This window comes from Ambystoma mexicanum, chromosome 5q, assembly GCF_040938575.1.
Source record: "Ambystoma mexicanum isolate Mex_15411 chromosome 5q, UKY_AmexF1_1, whole genome shotgun sequence".
Taxonomy (NCBI): domain Eukaryota; kingdom Metazoa; phylum Chordata; class Amphibia; order Caudata; family Ambystomatidae; genus Ambystoma; species Ambystoma mexicanum.
Window position 1 is genome coordinate 1,063,744,267 of NC_090933.1, and position 24,469 is coordinate 1,063,768,735.

The window sequence follows — 24,469 nt, forward strand, 5'->3', positions numbered from 1 at the left end:
AGACATCAACTATAGTTTTGTAGCCTATGTTATCTCTCACATGCCTTCTTCCTTTTCTAAAAAACAGTGTCGCATTCACCAGTGGAATCACAAACATTTGGGCCTGATTCATCTTCTACCCATGTCAGCAGCTTGGCATGTTCAGCCCAGGACTTCAAACACCCATCATGTACCTTTTGTACTTCTTGCACGTAGTAAATGAGCTGTACAGGACATCAATCCTTCTTCCCATCTTTTCTTGGACTTAATTTGCCCATAGACTAGCATCTGAGTTCTTTCCCAGCATCCAGGCATCCAAGCTATCCTTGCTTTATCAGGACAGTCTATTCTCTTCATTTCCGTCATTACCACTTCATCCTGTCCTACCCTAGGGTATGTGAGCATCTTGCTCTTCCATGCATTCTCCTTTTCCATCTGTTTAGTCTTGATGTAATCAACCTGGAATGGAAATGACAATTTCAATCCCCATCGTGGAGTGGCCCAATGTCCTTGGAGCTGTCCTTGAGTCATGCATGCAGCAAGGTGGACAAGACATCTGGCATCATATTCTGGTATTTCTCTGGAAATGAAAGTTTGGTCAGCACTTGTGGCATAAGGTACGAGAACACAGACATAGCAACCCTCCTTAGATGTTCTCTATACCATATTTTTCATGTGTTGATAACACATGTTATTACCCAAGTGTGCTGCACTATCTAGGTATGTGTTGATCCCATCATTGTCTTCTTCTGCACTTGTCCTGTATCTCCCTCTCAAAATGTTGGCAGTCCATGGAAACAATTCTAAAGCAGCCTTATGATGGGGTGAGAACACAAAGGGTTTTTGCTTATTTATAATGAGCAAATTAACCAGAGTTCCTGGAGTAGGGAGGATCAAAGGGACTTCTGCCTTATTTGGATCAATATGATAGATAAGGCGATTCACAAGAAACAGAAAAACACAAAGCATAAGGGTGCATTGCATATTACAAACCAACATATTAATCCCCACCATTTATGCCACTCTGGAACTTTTTGAGCTTGCTCTTTCTCTGAAATCATGTTAACTTAAACATTTCTCATCTTTACTGCAATATAAGTAAAGAAAAACACTTTACTCCGGCAACTGTAGTACATTTGGTAGCTGCAGTAATTCCTCTACTATTGTTATAAGCAGCTTTCTAATTAGAGGGACATTCTTGGATGCTGTATAAAAGTGTGGATGTCCACGTCTCTTCTGATAAGAGCAGGATAAGCTCGAAGGATAAACACAGAAATAGCAAGTACGAGTCGATGCATCTCTCCATCTGACAAGACCATAGAGTCAGCCAAAGAAATGCTCAGTAAGAAACAAGTCGGGGTACTGCTCATGTTTCCAATTATTGAACTCAAAATCCAAATCAGGCATATTTGTGATACATCAATGCTTTTCTAATGTTAATCTTTCAGAATACCTGTGACTCCTGGGAAAGATCTGCACACCTGAAATACTATCTATAAGAAGTGTCTATGGGGAGTCACAGTCCAAATGCAAATCTGCATTTATTAGTCAGCAACTTTTGTCATCCTTCTTTGTCATCGATTGAGTCTGCAAGCGCTGAAATTCTTCATCTTATCTTGCTTCTGGATTGATGACTGGGGTGTTACGGTCTCGCCGGTGTGTAGCTTTACTTCACTTAGGTGTATCCACGCTCATCTGCCTTCGACCTTCACTGCTGAAGGAGTAGCGTTTTCTACAACAAAAACCCATTACATCTCAGCTTGTGCCACTTCTCAGTGAAGTTTAAGATGAGCACGGCATCACCAACAAATAGTCTTGTTAATGATAAAGGTTCTGGTTTCTGGATGGTTTTCATCTGCGTTCTGAGACTGAACCCCCTGGCGCTTGAGTTGATCTGAAATGAGAGAGGTGCTAGCGGTCATTCATGTCAAATACACACGTAACTCATTTCCTGACATTTCTGCTGTACTCTGGGCATCACTTCTACTCCTCGATGGAGGAGTTAAAAGCGTTCTCATTCGCTGTCCTGTCACTAGTTTATGGAGTGTGAGGTGGTGGTCGGAACCAGGCTGATTCCTTAGGGCATATAAAGCTTGGTGCAGGCAATATAGCTATCTCTTTTTCAGAAACAGCTTGAGCTTGGCAAACCTTTCTTTAAGGAGGGCGCTGAGTCTCTCAAATATACTGTTCACTTGCAGGTGATAAGCAGAAGAAAACTTGTGTTTAACATTCAATAATAATGCTATTTGTTCAAATACTTAATTAAAAAAATGTGGCCCATTATCAGATCTCAGCACCTTACACACTCCCCATCTAGGAAATACTTCACGTACTAAAAACTTTGCACCGCAAGTGGCATTATAGTGTGTACATGGACTTGCTTTGATCGACCTGGAGAAGGGACACACCACCACTATCAGATACCTCTATCCACTACACACTTGCAGCATATCAACATAGTCATTATGTAAATGCCGAACCTGACCATTTGGTTGAGGAATAACTTCTCTTACCATCTCTTATCATTTTGATTGTATGCCCAGCAGTAATCATTTGGCATATGATGCAGTTTACTACATACAATGCAACGTGTTCTAACAGATTTGTAGTAAACCAATCTTCAGCAATAGTTGCAGTAAGACTTTCCCTAGTTACATGCGCAGGGTAGTGCAGCCGTTCAAGCGCTACCTTTAGCAATGCTACTGGCATCACAGGCTTTCCAGTGCTATCCTGTCGCTATAATTCTTCAGTGGGGGATGACAAAACCCTCTTCGTTTCCATGATTCCTGCTCTTCCTGTGATGCACTTCCTTGAATCTCCATTAATTGGGTTCTTGGCAAATGATTAAAGAATTCTTTCACTACCATATTTGTGACTATTTGTTCCTTAACATCTGGAGTATAAAAAATTGAAATATCTGGTGGATATGCCACCCTCTTGGCTTCTGTGTCTGCAGCTTCGTTCCAGCAAGAAATACAGCCTGTGCGCTTAGTATGGGTGGTGCATTTAACAACCACTATGGCTACCGGGAGCTGTAGTGTCTTAATAAACCTGTCCAATAAGAAAATGTGCTGTACTAGGGTGCTGTCTGCTTCTTTTCCAATATTCTATCCCTGCGTGTATGCTTGAGAGTCACTGTACACCGTCACATAGGCAGAGTCACTGTACACCGTCACTTCCTGCCCTTCATGATTCTCTAGTGTGACAATAAGCGCTACCAATTCTGCTGCTTGCGCCGAAAAGTGAGACGTAGTCTTGCACTTGCTACAATTTCAAACTCACCATTTGCTCTGTGCCTCACTACATCTGCGCCAGCATGCCTTTCTCCACTCATTTGATCAATTTTTGAAGAACTATCAACAAAGAGAATTTACCCTCATGACAACGCATTTTCCCTTATGCGCGGTATATCATCATAAAACTCTACATAATTTGCGCAGTCATGCACATGCTAGCCCTCTGCCACTGGCTCAGCTACAAAGGTGGCAGTATTCACTATTTTACATCTAACAATTTTAATCACTGGGTTTGAAATGATCACTTCGCAAGGAGAAGCTCTCCGAGATGTCAACGTACCCTGGGTTTCTATAATATGGCAAACAGAACATGTTCCACAAAAAGCATCATAGAGCAGTCCATTACAATGCTTGTAGATTTCTCAATTGTGAACTGGGCTGCTGCCAATGGCTGTTCACAAGGAAAGTGTGCCTTCATAACTGGGTCTAAATTCCCACTGTAATACGCTAGCGGTTTGTTCCCCAATGTGGTCCTCTGTGTAAGCACTGCTGTCATAACTGTCCCATTTGTGTGCGAAAATAAGAAAAACTCCTCAGCATAATTGGGAATTCTTAAAACAGGAGCTGTACAAATTGCTTTTTTCAACTCTTCAAATCTCTCCTCCATTTCCTCAGTCGATTCTATGGTGACTTTATCTACCTGTGCCTTTTTCAAAGCCTGCAAAAGGGGTCTTGTGTATCAACTATAGTGAAACACCCAGGCTCTTACATAATTATATTGTCCCAGAAATTGTTGTATCTTCTTTACTGTGTGTGGTTTTGCAGTTTTAATAATGGCCTCAGCTATTTCAGGTGTCACCTTCTTTCCCTTATGTGAGATCGGTTGTCCTATGTATAACACCTCTTCTTGGCAGTACTGCAACTCTCTTTGTCTACCTTGTATCCCTTGTTTGCTAGGATAGTCATCAACTGAACCAAGTCTTGTCTGCATTCATCTTCTGTCATGGTACAGATTAAAATGTCACCTAAGTACTGTATCACAGAACTCTTCAAATCAATATTACCTAAGTCCATCTGAACGACTCTGTTAAAGATCGATGGAGACTCACAGTATCTTTGGGGCAGCCTAGTGTGTTTTAGATGAGTCTGGTGGGAAGTAAATTAAGTCAAGTCTTGTGCATCCTTGCGCAACGGGATTGAGAAAAAAATATTTTTCAAATCAATCACTGTGAAATATCGTACTTCTACTGGGATACTGCATAGCATTGTCGTCGGGTTAGGAACTAAAAGATACTCTCTCATCTACAATCCGTTTAATCAGTCTCATGTCCTGTATGAATCTCCACAACCCTCCTTTTGATTTTTTCACAGGGTACACCGTGGTATTACACAATGATTCTGACGGTACCAGAATACCTTGTTTCATCAGTGCTGAAATAGTCTTAAACATGCCCTCATCAGCCTCTTGAGACATGGTGTACTGTCTTGCTTGAGGTAAAATTGTTCCTGGTTTTAACTTTATTTTGACTTCCTCTACCCCTTTTAACAGACCTATTTCATAAGGGCCTGTAGTCCATAGGATGCTTGGCACCTTCTCTAAGTCTTCATCAAAAAATGCTGGATGCTGACGCATTATTGCCATTCCCTGTGGGATCTCCCTTTTCTCTATTTCTATCCAACATGTAATGTTCATAAAGAACACTACTTCATCACCTGTTGGGTCATCTCTAAACATGTCATTGTCAATGACATCAGTCAACCCACACCCTTCTTCAATAGCTATCACTGTTCTCCATGGTCTACCCTTGTCATCTGTTCCTTTGAGCATTGCCATTTCACCTTGTAATATGGCTGCATCCAATTCTATAGGGATAGTCTGTCCCCCCTCTTCATCCATGGGTATCTGTGATCTAAACAAAAAATCATCAGGTATTCTCATAGTTCTTCCCACTAAGCCAGGTAGCCATGTCAACAGAATGCTCACCCGATAACAAAAAAAACCTGGGTCTATTGGAATGCCTCCCAGAGCCAATTGTCCTGTGAATGCCAATATAAATTCACCCACATTCATCTAGAGTATTCCAGGAGTAGAACACACAATACCTTTGTCGGTAAAGGAAAAAATCATGTAAAGTTTTGTCATCAAATCTCTTCCCAAAATTTTAACTGGTGTCTGTCGGGAATGCAACAATGGAACAGACATGTCACACTCTCCTGTAGAGACTGGTAATTCATCAGTAAAAGGAACTCGACTTGTAGCTCCAAAGAACCCTTGAGCATTCATGATATTTCCTGACATTGGATATTTTCCCTCTCAAATACATGAACAAGTAGCCCCAGTGTCTACTAAAAAAGAAAAAAGATTTGCCTCCTATCATCAAATAGACCCTTGGTTCCTCTTGGGGTCTGGTGTCACAGATAGTACTGAACACATGAAGTCACCCTGTGAGCTTCCCTATTGTGGATACATGCAACCCCTGTACCTATGAAAGGATTTCCTCCCACTGCAGTGACAACCCCTAACCTAGGTGTCAATAATTGCCCTGTGTTTGCTTTCTGCTGTATCTGCATACCGGCGCATAGTGACTGTCCTTGCGGTGGATTCATTTGTGCTTGCTGTGGTTGCTGTTCTTGTTGTATTTGCGGTGTCTGTGTTTGGTACACTGTCTGATCTAGGGCAAAACCTTCCCTAGCTTGTCAACTATATGCTGGAGGGTATGCTGTCCCCCCTCTTGAAAATTGAACATACTGTACATTCCTTTGGCTCCCAGAGATGCGTGCAATCTGCCCTGTCATCACGCAAGTCAAACATACAGGAGGAGCTTGTCTAATTAGCCCCCCTGGTTAAGTCCTCCTTGCACATTCTGATTCTCATTCTGCGCATTTTGAAATCCACCTTAATTGTTTTGGAATCCACCCCTTCCTCTACATCACATGCCTCTACCTCATGGCATAACCCCATTCCCGCCTTGGTCCAATCGGACACTGATTATTTGCCTGTAATGTACTCACTGCTTACTGTACTCCCGCCCTTCTCTGCTTGTCAGATCTATGACGTATTTTGACAATTTGTTCGGAACTAATATGGCTTCTTCATGTTTCCTAGTCTCATCCCTCTTCTTGTTTTTCTCTTGCAAGAGCCAACAGTGATGCACTATCATTAGCTGTATTTCAGACCAAGGCTTGGCTTCCATTCCCACTTGTTTCTTCATCTGCCTCTGTAATTGTTCTGGCAACCCTTGACATAAAATGTGGTAAAAAAGTGCCACAGTTTTTTTGCCATTACTCTTTAATTTCAAGAGTCCAGCGCTTTTGAATATCTTGAATGTAAGCAATAGGATCTTCATCTTCTTTCATCTTATGTGTCATAATTGCACCCATGTCGGATGTATCAGGATACTGTACTCTAAGAGGCCTGAAAACATCTGCTCTACAATTATTAAATGGCGCTCCACTGTGCGCTGTGTTCTGTGCTGTCACGCATGCTCTCTTCCATATGTCATCAGCTCTTTCCCAAATGATGGCTGCCAAGAACCCTTAATGTCCCCTATGGCCATCGAAACTCCTCCTGTCATTTTTTCTAGTTCATAAATCCATTTTCTTGCACCCGATGTCAACCTCGGGAGCTTGCATCTTAAATTATCCTTGTCCATCTGTGGCCATGGAATATACAGTGGTCTTCCTCCTCCTTTTTCCAATAAGGGAAACTGCGTAAACCCTAACCCGTAATCTGCTCCCATTGTCTGCGTAGCCATGATCACGACAATAGTCCCTGACCTTCTCCTCCCTGGCAATAATGTTAATCTACTCACATATGGCAGTGACGCTCCCTTTTCACTATGAGATCGTCCTTGGGGATGCTCTAGATATGCTATGGAATCTGGCATCCTATCCTTAGGTTGCTCTAAAGCAGACCATCTTACTTCCTTGTCCATCTGCAGGCTTCCCTCAGGAGCACATGCACCTCCTCCCTCTTCTCCATGGAAGGATTCCCTCTCCTCATCAGACATATATAGTGCCCAACTAGTGTGACTCCCGTCCCCTTCATCCTTATTTAAAGTCAGTCTGCTTAAGGATAAGGCTCTATGCTCAAGGCTGAAAGGATTTTCCACTTCAATTCATGACTGGAAGACCAGCGTGTGATCTCCTTTTCCTTGGCTTCCTGATTTACTACCTTCCCTAAATTTCTGATAAGCCTTATCGATCCTGTCTCTGATACTTCCTATATCAAAGTTCTCTTCTATGGCCACTATAGATGGCCCTGTCGTCGCTCCCTTTACCAGGAGGAACTCTTATATACTACTGGACTTGGTTCCATCAGCTCCTTTTGAATACGATTAATATCAAGCGCGCTGTCTTCTCTTTTGTTCTAATTCTTCATCTAATTCACTTTGCTTTCTCGCTTCCCATATAACTTGTGTATAGGCGCATTACAAATGCCATATCATATCATATCATAACTCGCCCCTTTTCTTGTTTTATCTCTTCTCTTCTTGCCCCTGCTCTCCTTTTGTATTCTTCTCTTCATCTCTGTATTTATCTGTCCCTTAATTTCTCTGCTTCCTCCTCTTCTCTCTTCCTTTCTTGCCTAGCCCGTTCTTCCATTGCTCTCTGCCTATTGTCATACTTCCTTTGCTCCTCTGCTCTTTCTTCCTTCTTTTGTTGTTCCTCCTGATACAACTGTTCTTGCCTCTATCTACTCTTTCTTTTATGCTCATCTTCCTTTAATCTCTTCCCTCGTTCCCTGTCTTTGCTGTCCTGTTCATCCTGATCTTCCTTTTGCCTTACTTCCTCAATGCTTTTCCCATCTAGCTTAAGCAGTATCTGTCCTCCCATCCATTCGTTCTGTACGAGCATTACCTCATCAGCTTTATCTTTTTCACCTTTCCATCTCTTAATCTCCTTTTCTATCTCTGTCGATATGTTCAATCGCTCACTTTTCACCCCTTTGTCCTGTAAGATCTTAAATATCTCCTCTATTCACTTACTCTCCTCTGGACTGTCGTCTCTGCTATAAGCAGGCGTTTCATATATCAGATTACTATACCCCATCACCGCTTATCAAAAATAATGATAAAACCAATAAAAAAATATGATTATATCCCACACAAGTTATGATATGATATGATAAGTTATTTATAAAGCGCCTGTACACAAGTGTTTCTAGGCGCGACAAGACAAAAGGGGGGGCAAAGGAAGGACAAAACAAACAATCTTACTATGCCTTGTGTTATTCAGAACTTGAAAGTGCGAGAGCAAGAAGAAGTGCAAGGGGGAAAAGGGATGGGAGAAGTGCAAGAACTACATTGTTAAGAGATAATTAACATTAATGATAATATTGTTAAGACATAATAAACATTAATGATAGCCAAATTATTTTGCACCTCACCAAAGACAACAATACCTGGAACATTTTCTGGATGGTATAGGTCTAAACAATAATCTTTGGAACTGCACTCCTATTTTTACAATTACCCAATCTTAAAACAGCTAACTACCAGTGCATGTTGGTATGACCTTACAACTGAAAACGAGTGCCACCAGATACCTTACAAAGTAAAGCCCAGTGAATATTAACTGCATCACTATTCCACAACCGAAAAAGCAAGGTTATACCTTATGCAATCCCAGCCACAACCGAAAGTGAAAGACAAACGCCTTAATTACCAGCTACCACATACCTGTAACTTACATCCAGGGATAAAGTAAAGCTCAGAAGCATACAGGCATGAAATGAACAACACTTCAAGCTGTTACCTATCAATGCCAATGGCATGCTGTTTCAAAAATAAATAATAATACACGGTTCATAACAAAAAAACAATAGAGAAAAATACACGTTGGAAAACTGTGCATACAACACATATTGTGGAAATACATACCTTACAAAGGGTGTATAACCCATATGCTGGCACTCTTTATTGACAACAAGCTAGCCGATAAAGCATATCTAAGTGTCAGGTGGAACCCGTGCTTGGCGAAAGATATGTCAGACGCTACCAGCAACACCCTGGTATGGTGCAGGTTCACTGATGTGTCCTGTAAGGAGTTTGCGTTCATATAGAAAAAACTACCATTTGAGTTCATTGCAAATGCTTTACTCATGGGGGGCGCATAGGGAGTCTTACACAAATGCCAAATCGAGCTGGCTGTTAAAGCTGTGAAAAATGTAATAACTTATGCATTCCCTTGTATTTCCTGTTTACTGCATTTCCAGCATAGTGAGAATAATCTGTTTTGTTGTCTTCCATTCTGTTATGTGTTCTCAATTTTAGATTGGAGGAGGATGACACTTAGCATTTCAATGTCTTCCCTTCCTTATATCATTCTTTTTTGCGTTCCCTTTATAACGGTTTCCTTTATTATTATTTATTATTATGTAGACCTTTTAAAAAGACAGGTTCCAGCCATTGAGATGACCCTGGTCAACCATGCCCACAATATACGCGAAATAGACAGATACCGAAAAGGCTGATACTGTGACTAAAGAGTTGGTGCTAATGCACGAGAGTGGAAGATAATTTGGATTGCTTAAAATATTTGTGGTGAAATGAGACTAGTGGAACTGCCTCAGAAGAAGAGACATTCTCGAAGCACGTGTCAGGCTGATCAGATCTACCATTAAACTATGCATAACTATGCATTTCAAAAATCTATTGTTTGGCGTATTGTGGGTGTATAAATCTTGTGTGATAGTGTTCTTGAACTGTGGAGTGTAGGACAATACACCCACTCCATACTAATCACCCACAGCCTTACAACAAATAATGATTGAGTCTGATTGCAAGCGCTGGGTGTCTCTTTCTTTACTTGGTCAACAATCTCCCCACAATATACTTGGGATAGCCCAAGCACATCTCAAGCCCTGCACACACCCACACTTTCCATATATATTTAATGTACAGCAATCTCTGTCTATAAATCACCTGTGTACATACCTTCTCATGCTCGATACCATTTTCTACTTCTACACACTTCTCTTATTGTCTTGCACCATTATCTGGTCAGTGCATCCTAAGCAGACTAAGGTCCTCCTGGGCGGGACTTAATGCACAGTAACTAGCACAAGGTTTACTCACATTGAGATGTACAGTGGTGATCTGGTGGGGTATAACAACCTAATAATAATACATAATACTAATACTTCTACTACTAGTATGATATGTTATGATATGGCATTTAGAACACACCTATACACAAGTGTTTCAAGGCGCGGCAAGGCAAGGGAGGGGAACAGAGGGAGGACAAAGACAATGATATTACTAAGCCTAGTGACATTCAGATCACACAAGTAAATGGGATTGGGAAGAGGAGAAGTGCCAGGGGGTGTGAGGGTTAGGGGGGTGGACAAATGCAGGACAAGGAATCAGAAAACAAGTAGTGTAGCCAACGGGTGGCAAGTGCTAGTGCTAGAAGTTCAGACAACAAGTATCTAATAAGTGCAGGAGAGGGGAATGTAGGGTTACAGATACAGACCACAAGTGCAGGTGGACTCAAAAGGCAGTGCAGGTTTGCAGCTGGACAGGCAGGACCTGAGTCCTGATTTAGAGGGTTGTCAGTTGACCAGTACATGTATCCTTCCCATCTCCGTCCCTCTCTCCATTCCTCTCTCCTGGAGTGATCACTTTGTCCTATCCTCCCACCTCACCCTCCCTATCCCTCAGGCAAAGCCACCCTCATCAACACCACCCACCTTCTCGGCCATCCGACCCATGAAGCGCGTGTCAGTTGAGGCTTTCGCTGGCACCTTCTCGCCCACCCTCTCCCCCTTCAGCTGACTCCCACCCTGACACAGCCCTCTCCATGCTCCACTCTGCTATAGCTGATACTCTTGATATCCTTGACCCTGTCATGAGAATCCGCCTGAAGCCCAAAGCCAAATGTAACTCCTGGTATGACTCGGATCTCGTCACCCTTAAACACAAGTGCATGGTGGCAGAGAGGAAATGGCGTGCTTCGTGTTCATCCTCTGACAAACTGGCTTTGCCGTCTGCTCCAAAGGCAATACTGTCTCTCCGTTCTCATCAAGAAGAGAGCCCTTATCCATGCCTGCATCTCTGCGGCATCTAACAACTCGGCTGAACTCTTTAAAATCTGCAAGGAGCTTGCCAACCCTGCTGCAGTCTCTACCTCTCCTGTCCCCTCCCAGGCCCTCTGCACGGCACTGGCCTCTCACTTCATCTCTAAAACTCAGGACATCCTGTCCTCACTCTCCTCCTATCACCTCCCTCCCTCTCTTCCCTGCTCTTCCTCTGGCCCTTCTGCAGCCACCCCTCCTCCATCCTTCTCTGCCTTTCCCCTTTTTTCTGCTGACGAGGTCTCCAGACAAGTCCGATCTATGAAAGTCTCGTCTAAACAGGTTCACCCCTGTTCCTCCAAAACTATCAAGGACCACATCGACTCCCTGGCTCCCGCCCTGGCTGACTTTTGCAACCACTCCTTTGCCTCTGGAGTCTTCCCATCCCCCCTCAAGCACTCCCTTGTGCACCCTCTTCTTAAGAAACCCTCTTCCGACCCCTCCTGCTCGGATAACTATCGCCCAATCTCCATCACTCCCTTCCTGGGCAAGCTCCTGGAGAAACTGGCCATCTCCCAGCTTAACCTCCATGCTGAATCTATTGGTAGCCTTCATGACCATCAGTCTGGCTTCAGAGCTGCCAGAAGCACGGAAACTGCTCTCCTGAACATCCGTGAAGACTTGCTCTCCAACCTTGATTCTAACACTCCTTGTGTTCTCATTTTGCTCGATCTCTCGTCTGCCTTTGATACTGTCAACCATGCCATCCTGCTCAACCGTCTCCGTGATAACCTGGGTATCACTGGTCAGGCTCTGGCGTGGCTGACTTCTTTCCTTTCCAATCGACCCTCCCAGGCCCAACTTGGGTGCTTCCTCTCTGACGTCTTCTTCTCCACCTGTGGTATTCCCCAGGGATCTAATCTCTCTCCCTGGCTTTTCAACCAGTACCTGTCTCTCCTTGCCCACTGCATCGCCGCCCTCTGCCCCAACTTTCAGTGCTATGCGGACGATACCCAGCTCATTTTCAGGCTACCCTCGGCCTCCTCCTCTCCTTCCCTCATCTCTGACTGTCTGTCTGCTATCCAGGAATGGTGTGCCGCCAATGACCTCTGCCTTAATGCCAGTAAGACTGAGATTCTACTCATTGGCACACCCACTCCCTCCTTCCCTGCAGCTCTCTGGCCGGCCTCTCTTGGCCCTCTTCCTGCTCCTACCTGCAAGGCTAAAAACCTCGGGGTCATCTTCGACTCTACACTCTCCTTCTCTCCTCACATATCTGACGTCTCTAAGAAGTCACACTACCAGCTGCACCTCCTCAGAGGTATTCTTCCCTTCCTCTCCTTCCCCCAGAAGCTCACTGTCTCCCGAGCCCTGGTTCTCTCGAAGCTGGACTACTGTAACAGCCTCTATCTTAATCTGCCTGCCTCCACTCTCCGCCCTCTGCAACTCATCCAGAACAGAATTGAGAGACTTGTCCTTGGCCTCAAGCCCAAGGACCGTATCTCTCCAGGACTGAAATCTCTACACTGGCTCCCAGTGGCTGTGAGGATTAAGTTCAAAACCCTCTGCATTATCCACAAGGCCTTCTGGGGCCTGGGGCCAAAATTCCTTCAACTCTCTCTACCTAAATACCTTCCTTCGCTCATCCGTCTCCAACTCCCTCAGGGTCAGCCACTTCTCAAAGCAACGAGCTGGGGGTAGATCTCTCTCCGCGGCAGGGGCCTCCCTCTGGAACAGCCTTCCTGCCTCCCTGAAACTTGAGGAGAACCATCTCCGGTTCCGGAAGCACCTCAAAACCTTCCTCTTTGCTTCTGCTTTCTCTGTCCCTCTCCCCTGCTAAATTCTACACTGAAATTGCACTGAATCTGCAACTGGGCCACTCTCACCGACCTCGGTCCTGGGCCCAGCCACTCTCCACTTGCACTGCCTCCCTGGCATCGCATCCCCTGCACTGCGGGACTGTCTCTGTATCCCTACAGCCCCCCCTTCCCAGCACTTGCCAGCACTTACCTTGCACTTGCCACCAGCTGGCCCTATTTATTTATTTATTTATTTTTATTCTATTTACTTGTACTGCACTTCCCCCTCCCCTACCCCTGCACTTGCGCGGTCTGAATGATACCTGGCCTAGTAGGATCGTTGTCTGTCTTTCCCCTTGTTCCCCCCCCTGCCTCGTCGCGCCTTGAAACACTTGTGTATAGGCGCATTACAAATGCCATATCATATCATATCATATCATATCAGAAAAGAGACCAGCAGGGGAGAGGAAGAGAGAAGGCAGAAACAAAAAAGAATGTCTTGAGGTGCTTCCGGAACCAGAGATGGTTCTGCTCAAGTTGCAAAGAGGCAGGGAGGCTGTTCAAGAGGGAGGCACCAGCCAAAGAAAGAGATCTTCCCCAACCCATTGCTTGGAGAAGCTACCCACCTTCAAGGAGTTGGACGGGCAAAGAGCTTGAGTAGGAGGATATTTAGGTAGAGACAGATGGAGGTATTGTGGTGCCAAACCCCAGAAAGCCTTGTGGGCTATGCAGAAGGTCTTGAACTTGATCCTTCCACCACTGGGAGCCAATGAAGAGATTTCAGTGCTGGAGAAATACGATCACTCGGAATGAGGCCAAGGGCAAGTCTCTCAGTACTATTGTGGATGAGTTGTACATGACGGAGAGTAGAGGCAGGTAGATTTAGAAAGAGGCTGTTGCAGTAGTCCAGCCTATAGACAACCAGAGCTCTGGAGGAAGTGACCTTCTGGGGGAAAGTGCGGAAAGGAAGAATACCTCTGAGGAGTTGCAGCTGGTAGTTTGACTTTTTAGAAATGTCAGAGATGTGAGGAGAGAAGGAGAGTGTGGTGTTGAAGATGACCTGAGGTTCTTAGCCTCACAGGTTGGAGCAGGAAGAGGGCCTAGAGTGGGTGGCCAGAGTGTGTAAGGGATTTTATGACATGGCACACTCCTGCCAGGGACTTCTTCCACTGACAATGAATGTGGCGCACAATAAAAACATTTTTGAACCCCGGGTTCTTGGTTTGAGTAGGCACCCAACCCGTCTCACACCCACCTTAACAAATACCCCATGTCGCAATGGACTATGAACCAGGCCGGTGTGTAATAATGAAATATTTATTATTTTTAGAATTCAAAGAAAATTAAGCAAATCAACATTAGGGCAGCAGCCACGACTGTGTGGCAGTATACATGCAAAAATCCCCCAATACAGTTACTTCACACTCCTAACACAAGATACATAACCTTTAATAGAAACAGAACCACATTACTTTTCTTCTAAATACAGATAGCACATAGGTTAAGCACTCCCCCTGCAACACTTCCCCCCAACACCTGCTGGCTAAATTCTTTGTCGATGGAAAGCCATGGCAAGGAGTCAGAAAGAAGAGGGAAAAATCAGATTTAAACTTCAGTCCAGCACCCCAAGATGGGAGGCCAGAAATGAAAATGAAAACCTTCAAAAGGAGCTTTTTACGTGTATATTGGTTATAATTGTGGTAGGATAACTAGGACAGAAATGTGTGTGGCTGCACTAAAGAGACAAGGAAGCTTACAGACTACTGAACAGGGCACCAAAGCAATGTGACACAGGTAAGAACATTGATTTTGAAAGGAAAACAATGCAGAAGAAAACACACGTGGCAGAATTGCAACTCTTATGTTACACAGGCTTTAAAATGATAAGCAGCTAATGAAAGGGGCTTAGTTGTCAAAATCGGAAATTGGTTTTAGGATAAGAATCAAAGGCGCATAACAGACAGGATTCTGAGGGAAAGGGAACATTCTTAATGGGATTATGTTTGGGTTTATTTTAATGGGAGAAGTGCAAATCGGAATTTAGAGAAAAGCACAATACATGGGCAAATTCGTTTTTGGTTGCGAAATGACAGGTTCTACTGAAGCTATCTTTTAATGACTATAATATTAAGGAAAGACACTGTGTGCAAGGGGGTTAATGTCGAATTTTAGCTTGCAATACGTATCTCCTTATACGGGAATTAATTAATTTATTTCAAAATGGTACTAAGGACTTACACACATAACTGAAATAATTATAAAAGGAATATGCTAACAGATATGGACTAACACAGTTTCTTCTATGGAAAGTTGAATAGGTGATACTGGCAATTAGGGATTTTGAATGGGATTTTAATAGGATTTGAATAGGATGCAAGGGTAAAAGAGTGGGATATGCAGTTTTTTGGGTACTGGGTGATGTGATACTTCCAAGGTGAGCTTGAGTTTGGTAATTTGGACAGCCAAACTCAAGGACAGAGGGGCCAAGGATTCTGGTACTGGGGCAGCGGGGGCCAAGCAAACTGATCATGGGATAACTGGGCTCTCCTGAATGGGATCAGCTGGGCAAGGTCTGTTCACTGGGCGCTCCTAGATGGGATCAGCTGCCTTTCCTCCTTTCTCCCTGGATTATTGAGTATGGCTGGATTTGGAAGTGTGGTTCTGCCTGCATCTGGATGGGCCTGCCTGGATGGAATCAGCTGCCTCTGGGTCTGGTTTTTAAGTTTTTGAATCCTTGAATATATCCCTTGTGTCTCCCTGTCTCCTGCTTATATAGCCAGAGTGGCATCATATAATTTTACAATCTGTGGGGGGAGTATTCTGGACGTACCCCTTCTACTGGGATATGCCAGGCTACTGGTGTTCCCTCCTCCCTCCAGGCGGCTGATTGGTTCAGGGGAAATGACATCATTCTATGTGTGTGCATTTATATAACTTCCTTTGTATTGAAAAAGTTACTTTTTACAAAAATAAGTGTATGTAGCAAAACTTCAAACCTATACTGGTCACCATCATAAGAAACAGATATGCACATTCCATATTTCTCAGGGATTGCCAACTCTGTGTGATGTAGCATCGTTTTTGGGCAAATTTTGCCATTTTTCAGAGAAACTTAATATTTAAAAAGCTGTAATTAACTACACATATGCCCACTACTATTCCGCATATTTTCACCAAGTTTTATGTCTGTATCATTTACCCAGAAATGCATTTTTCCTCAGTTGCTTGGAACATGTGCTTAGTCTCTTTGGGTTTGTCCATAACTCAAATAAAATGCTGGCATAATATTACATTACTGCTTATTCAGGGCATTGGGAGAAATGTGTTAATATAAAATGTTCTTTAAAGTCAATGGACTGGATGGGTCCTTTGTTCCTTTCTTTAAGGATGCCGGTAACTTTCCCGAGGCTGCAAACTCCCACACTTTGGGCCTTTCATATGCTCATGGTGGCTGGTTCAACGGTGGAGGTAATTCTTTTCCCATGGGAGGCAGGGTACCTTTGAAGTAAGTGCCTGGGCCAAACCAATTCTGCTGGTTTCAAGGATTTTTTTCTTTCTTTCAACAGAAACCAAGTCTTTTTGGGAATAAATATAATGTACATTTTAGAGCAAAACCCACATCCCCACAAATGCAATCCCATTTCTGTGTGAGTATAGGTTGTAATTGTATTTCACTTTTAAATGGCATTCTCCTGAGTTGCAAAAGCACTGTTTTACAATTGGGTTAATTTTTCTTTTATATCAAATTACAAATGCAGTTTCTGCAGCACAGTTTCTTGTTAAGTGACCTTCTGGAGGGCTTTTACAGATACGGTCAGTTTCTGAACACAGAGAGATATACTGCCAAGCATTTCTTTGAAAATGGCATGGGACGAGAGAGAGCTGCACTATTGCTTTCATTTTCAGTAATTTGAGTGCACTGGTCTATTTTAAAAGGACATCATAGCCGTGTTGAATAAAACAGAATTCTTGCTCTGCATGTACTTTCTCGGTGAAAATAATGCTGTTCTGGAAGGTATTGCCTTACTTCATGGCAATCCGATGGAATACACAGCAGGGCTGTGTTTAATGGAGTACAACTTTGTGATGTTTAAACTGAAAGGAGGACGCATTGCAATGCCTTCTTGAATGCAGGTGTTCTTGTGCTTGATTTGAAGCAAAACAAATGCAGCCATTCTCTGGGGTGAGAGTGTTCAAAGCTTGTCACACATGTGTCAAGGAGAACACAACACAGTAGTTTTTGGGTGAAATGTTGAAATGTGGTGTTGTGATGAAGGGAATTTCTGTTAGGGATGGTAAATGTACCCCACAAGTGAGTGGAAAGGAAGGTGCTGGTGAGCCGATGAGGAGGATCTCTGTTTTACTGGCATTACAGCAGAGATCACTGGTGGCACACCACTCCTGGATTGCGGACAGACAATCCAGGATGAAAGAGGGAGAAGAGGCAGCAGAAGGGAGCCTGAAAGTGAGCTGATTTTCATCCGCATAGCAATGAAAGTTGGAGCAGAGAGCAGCTATGCAGTGGGCGAGAGGTGCCAGGTATTGGTTGAACAGCCAAGGAGAAAGATTAGACCCCTGGGGAACACCACAGGTAGATAGGTACTACTACTACTACTAGTATGAATAATAATAATAATAATAATAATAATAATAATAATAATAATAATAATAATAATAATAATAATAATAATAATAATAATAATGTAGAGGAGGAGCTAAATGTCTCTACCAGAAGTCCTGCCCCTATACTGCCCATATGTTGGAAGCTGGAAATTGTGACATGCGCAACGCCAGTAATGGTACCCATAACACAAAAAGCCTTTGAGATAAGGTATCCATTGAGAAAGCCTTACAGGATGTATCCCCAAAGAGAGTATGGTCTCTTGAGAGAGAGACCCGAAGAAGTGTGAAGATGTGAACAGAAGAGGCTGGTGACATCACAAAAGATGAGGGTGACACACTGAGAAGGATGACCAAAGAAGAGAACCTATAGACCTTATGGAATCTGATGACGAAAAAAAGAATGGAGTAACCTTTCATGTGCGGAATGAAGATTGCCCGTGTGAAGAGCACTGAAGAAAATATAATTTGTTTTAAAACTGTACAAATGCTGCAACACAAGTAGACTAAGTAATCATGAAGGCTGGCTATACCTAGTGAATAGACTGCAAGCCGTGCCGCCAATATATATGTACATGTATAGAATCTGGATATTCAGTGTCACAACTTTAGTAAGCCAGGACCCGTGAAAGGGAAGGTCTGAAAATGCAGTGCAGCAGAGAAAATAGCTGAAAATCGAGGAAGGATCAACAAGGCTGTCTGGCCCAATGTCAAGGGTTGGGCAGCCAAGAACTGGTTATCTATTCAAGGAAATACAAAGAACGTGAGAAGCAAGGCAAGCTCTTGTTAAGGTGCAACGGAAAGACACTGTGAGTGCCAAGTTTTATTCATTTAATATCATTAAATGCAGAGAAGGAGCTAAAACGTGGTCTCCTGTCACATGGGGTAGATGAAAATAGAACATGGGCAAGCAGCACTAAGAACGTGCTCGCACTCCCTTCATTCTCAGGAGCAGTGATACTTTGCAAGGCCAAGTTCAAAGGCAATTCAAATGGCAGAAGGCATGAGTGATGATGGATTATGGGCTAATTGGGTTTGTTTGTTTGTTTGTTTATTTATTACTAATGCGCACCAAACCCGTAGGTAGCAGGGCGCAGTAATAAGAAGATGCAAAACATACAACATTTCCAATAGTTCACAATGTCACAACAACGACATACAAATAGGGTACAAATAGGTTTAAACACAAGCAGGAAAAGGGGTATCAATGCTCAAGTTACAGATTACATGCAGTATTCAGCTATACAATACAAATCTACAAGAATATTTACAATGAGATGCAGCGTCAACTAAGTATATATTATATACTTATACAATATCATAAGGACCGTGTTAATAAACTGTCTAGCCTTCGGTCAAGTTCAGGTGGGAGATGTACCTTTTTCTAAAATGTAGGTAAGGTTGACCTGTTCTCAGCTCGTGGGGCAGGGCATTCCAGAGTTTAGCAGCCTTCACCGGCAAACCATTGCCACCAATCTTAGTGAGCTTGAATCTCGGTACAACAAGGCAGTTAGTATTGTTAGCTCTTGAGGGCCTACTAGAAGTTCTTCTCAGAAGTTTGTCTATTGGGTAAGTAGGGGCAGCAATATTTAGAGCTTTATCTGTCAGGGAGGCCATTTTTAACTGTATTTTATTATATGTGGAGAGCCACTTGTGTTGACGTCTGGTCAAGGCAATGCGTGCTCTTTTGTTTATACCCAATGCAGCTCTTAGGGAGGTATTTTGCAGAATTTTTAGCCTCTGGATGATTGCTTTATTTGCGCCACTGTAAAGAGCATTGCAGTAGTCTAATTTAGAGAGGATTAGGGCTCTAGCCAGGGTAATGCAGCTGTCATTTGAGAGGAAAGGCCTACCGGCTCTAATAAGCTTATGTGTGTATGCTGTAGTAGAGGCCAGTGACTTCACATGTTTATCAAAGGACATGGTGGAGTCAAGGTAAAAGCCAAGGGTTTTTACCTCTTTAGAGACCTTAATGATGTTTCCGTCGATGATAAATGAGGAATATTCGTGACCTAGTTTATTGATATTAGCAGGGGTGCCTAGTATTAACAACTCTGTCTTGTCATCATTCAGGCATAGACCGTGGGTGGCCATCTGTGCCTGGATGATGAGCTACACCCTATTTACCAATGCTGAGTCCTTGCAGTGATCCCCAGAAAGTGGGAGGAGAATCTGTGTATCATCCGCATAATTTGTGTAGGTGATACCCAGAAGGTCTAGATCATCTAACAAGGGTTTGGTAAACATGTTCTACAGAGTAGGGGATACGCAAGAGCCCTGAGGTACCCCACACAGGATAGAGGTAGGGTATGCAGCTGCCGTTGGGGAAAACACCCTCATGGTTCTCTCACTCAGGAAGGATTCTATCCACTTGATAGCTTCTGCAGAGTAGTGGGCTGCTGAGTCCAGATTCCTGCAGAGGACCTTGTGATCCACCAGATCAAATGCAGCTGAGAGATCAAGTAGCAGGAGCAATGCTGTTTTCCCTTTGTCTCTCAACTCATCAATCTGTGTTTTCAAGTCGATCAGGGCAGTTTCTGTCCCGTGTAACGGGCGGAAGCCAGACTGTCTGACCCCTAGAAGTATATGCAGCTCAAGGTGCTTCTGAATCTGCGTATAGGCAACTTTATCTAAAATGTTAAGTAAAAATGGTACCGTTGTGATAGGACGATAGTTAGTGGCAATAAGTGGATCTAACGTTTGCTTCTTTAAGAGTGGTAAGACCCAGGATTGTTTTAAATTGGCTGGGATAGAGCCAGAGGAGAAAGAGGCATTTATCAGTTTAGAAATAAATGGAGAGAGGTCTCTAGCAGCATCTTTTATAATCTGTGCTGGGCAGATATCTCCTTTACAGTTGGAAGGCTTAAGGGATAGGATGGTTTTTTCTACCTCAATGAAAGATGTTTTAGTAAAATGTAATCTTTTGATCTGGGGGGTAGGTGAATCACTAAGTGGTGGGGTGCTGGGGGAGTGAGGTAGGTTCAAAGAGTCTTCCTTTAGTTTTATTTTATTTTGGAGGGTGTTTATTTTATTGACTAAAGCATGTTGGATATCTGAGCACCAGATCTTGTTTTTGTTGCAAATGTCAGTTGTGTAGGTTGGGGACTCAAGTTCTTTTAGGATGGAAAGTAATTTTTTCATATTTGAGTTAGATGTTGTAATGTGTCTTGCTAGCTGAGTGGATGACATCACTGCTAAATGGAATGTAGTGATGTCCGTGTGAGTGGAGTGTTGGTGTGTTGTTATCTGAATGGGGATTATATGCTTGGCAGTTGGAGGTATGCTGACTTGGAAAGGACATGCCAATGTTTTTTTCCCGGCTATTGGACTACAATAAATCTACTTAATAACTTACCTGCTGGCTCGGGTGTTCATCAGCTTCCAACTTATTACACTGGCGACGAGGATGGGATGCTGTCGAGGAGGGGACAGCCAAGGACCAGGAAACATTGCCCTCCAATGATCCATGTCCACGAAGAAGTTCAGCAGGTTTGGGGGCCCAGAGTTGTCATGACTGGGTTGAGTACCCCTTTTCATCAGGCCGGTCAGTGCTGATTTGAGAACCATAGTCGGCACACTTGGTCAGTGTGCAGTGCTGTTTGGCACAACTTCTCTAGTGGACGGCCGCCAGTCCCTGTTACTGGGTGTACTGTGGGCGGTCTGGTGCCTTGGAGAGCCGGGTGACACACCGTTTGGTGTGTAGTGATGAATGGGGCACCTGCCGTGAGAACCCAGATTGCCGGGTGGAGTTTTGGGTTGGCAGCGGTTCACTGATATGATCCCTGTCACCACCTCTGAATCCCGTGACCTGGCGGAGCTGTGGAATTTTCGGCGCATGGGTCGGTGCGCGGAGAGGCCGGGGAGTGATTGCCCTCGCGTCTTCAGCCGTTGGGGCCCGGTGCTGGTAAGCGCTGCAGATGGGCCCCATGTTGGAGCAGAACCAGGGTTGTGTTCCGCGTTTTGGAGCGGATGTCCAAGCGTCCTGCGTCGGAGCGGGAGTGAGCTCGTTGTCGCGGTGCTGGAGGGTGAACAGTGCGACAAGGCATGGCGGTCCGCGCTGTTTGTCCAAGCGAGAGTGTCCGGGAGCAGGTGATCCGTCACTGTGGATTGCACAGGACCCACGACCGTCCATGCGCGGAAGAGATGTTGCCTTGGTGGCAACCCAAGCGAAATGATGACGTTGGCTTCTGTTGAGCACGCTTTCAAGCACGGGAAGCTGGAACGTGTATGTATTGTTGTCTGGAGCGCTCAACGCTCCCCAAGTGTGATGTTGCCCTGGGCTCTGCATGCGTTCCAGCATGGGCGGCTGGAACGCAAGGAAGCATTTTCTTGCGTCGAGTGTACACAGCTGGGAAAGGGTCAGTCCGCAAGTTGTGTCATGGCAACCTATGCATCAAGGACCATGCGGTTGTCAGTGAGGCGGATTTACCTGAATGGGTGGACGTTGTTTGGAACTGCAGGATCGACTTTGGTGTGCTGCACAAGTTGGATTCCTGCAGGTTTGTCAGGGCAGGTACTGTGGATAGAGTCCCTGTGCCCTGTGACTTGTCTTGCGTGCTGCGCGGGCTGGGAAGCAGTCGGGATTTGGTTCACTGCAGTCCGCTGCGAGGAGGGGAACGTTTCCGTTTTTGAGAACATTATCACTTGTGAAGTTAACAAATTTGTGTGCCGGCTGTGTTGGGTTGTTGTGAGTGTGCGTATTATGGGCCCGTGTGAGTGTGTGTGGATGCGCGCGCTGGATGTTTGTATGTGTGTGAGTGCCTGCCTGTGGGGTCGTGATCATTGTATGCAAGTCTCAGGTGAGTGAGGGTTGTTTAGTCTTTTATTGTTGCATTAATATGCCTGATTTGCAATGTATTTTTCAATAACAATTTTCTTCCAGATGTTCTGAACATTTTAGGGTTTTGGACTTGTGGGTGGGGGCACTCACGTGTTGTATCATTAGTCATCTCTTGATTAATGTGCTTAAAGCCTAACAATGTTTTCTTTACAGGATGGGTTCCATTTGGCTTTGGATCGACTCGTGGGTGGGGGTGCCCGCAGGTGATTATGGTTTATCGGGCAGTCATTTCTATCCAAAGGTGCTTTAAGACATTTACCATCCTAACTGTTCAGTTATGTTATGTCTAATCTTTGCACTGAATATGCATGTGAAAGTCAATGTATCTTTTAGCGTTTATACATATGGTGTGTGGAGGTTTATATGGAGAGTGGACTCTATCCTTATTGTGTGTGAATGTGAGCTGTGCTATTGTTACAGTGTGCCTCTGTTTGGGGTTTCCAATAGCAACATGCAAGGTGGGGCAATTGGGTAGGTCCCATGCTGGTGAAGAGTCCTGTTGTTTTGCAGGTGGTTGGACCAGGGGTCCAGGGTGAGTAGAGTGGTGTCCTGCGTTCACGCAGGAGGCTGGACCTGGGGTCCATGGTATGTGGTAGGTGTGCTGCGGGTGGCAGTAGGCTGGAGCTGGGGTCCAAGGTATGTAGTATGTGTGCTGCGGGTGGCAGCAGGCTGGGCCTGGGGTCCAAGGTATGGAGTGGTGTGCTGTGTGTGGCAGTAGGCTGGACCTGGGGTCCTAGGTGAGTGGTAGGTGTACTGCGCTGTGCAGTAGGCTGGACCAGGGGTGCGTGGTGAGTGGTAGGTGTACTGCGCTGTGCAGTAGGCTGGACCAGGGGTCCGTGGTGGTTGGTGTGTGTCTGGTTTAGGTGGTTGGTCCTGGTTGTGTTCCGCATTTTTGCGGGTTGTGTTCTCTATGGTTCAGGGTTTTTGTGGTGTTGTGGTACCCTTGGGGTGCTGTGCTGAACTGTTTCGTTGTTGTGCTTGTTGTTGCTCTGTTGAGCTGTGTGGTTCATGCCCGGGGGTGGCAGCCCTGGTGTCCTAGGGGGCAGACTAGGAAGGGAGGATGTTGGTGCACTGAGGGTTGAGGAGTGTTAGGTAGTTATCTGGAGAACGCTGGGTCGTGGCAGGACCTAGGTTCCAAGGGGCAGCTTGGAACAGGTGGAGGTGCGTAGTTTTTTATTTTTGTTTCTCGAAGGTTGTCCGGTTCTGTTCATGGAAGGAGTGAGCCCTTTGTAGACTGCGTTGGGTTCCTCTCTGTTTTGTTTATAAAGGGAGGAGTGGAAGTGGTGTTGAGTTGGGCGTAGGACTTGGTTTAAGGGTTGGTTGACACGGGGTGTCATGTTGCCTAACTTGTTGGCACAGTTGTTCTTATTCCTTTGGTGGAGCACTTTCCTGTTTCCTTGATCTTCCTTTGAGTGTCCGGGGGTTTGGTGTTCTCTGGGGGCAGTTTCTTGTCGCCAATGGTGTTACTAGTTGGTGCAATATGTGCTGGCCACACGTACATGTAGGGGTTTTTGTCTGGTGGTGGTTTTGGTGTGATCTTTCTCTGTTTCCAACAAAGTAAAGGAGGGAGAAGTGTTGTAATGTGTCTTGCTAGCTGAGTGGATGACATCACTGCTAAATGGAATGTAGTGATGTCAGTGTGAGTGGAGTGTTGGTGTGTTGTTATCTGAAGGGGGATTCTATGCTTGGCAGTTGGAGGTATGCTGACTTGGAAAGGACATGCCAATGTTTTGTTCCTGGCAATTGGACTACAATAAATCTACTTAATAACTTACCTGCTGGCTCGGGTGTTCATCAGCTTCCAACTTATTACATTAGACTTGCCAAAGCGATCGTTGTAGGAATTCCGATTTGCTAGGCAGACTTCATTTTTGTAGTGCACCACAGTCGTTGTAAATTTGTTTTTATTCTCAATGGAAGGACATAATCTCCAGACAGTTTTGCATTTTCTCTTCAGCAGATGTAGGTATTTTAATTG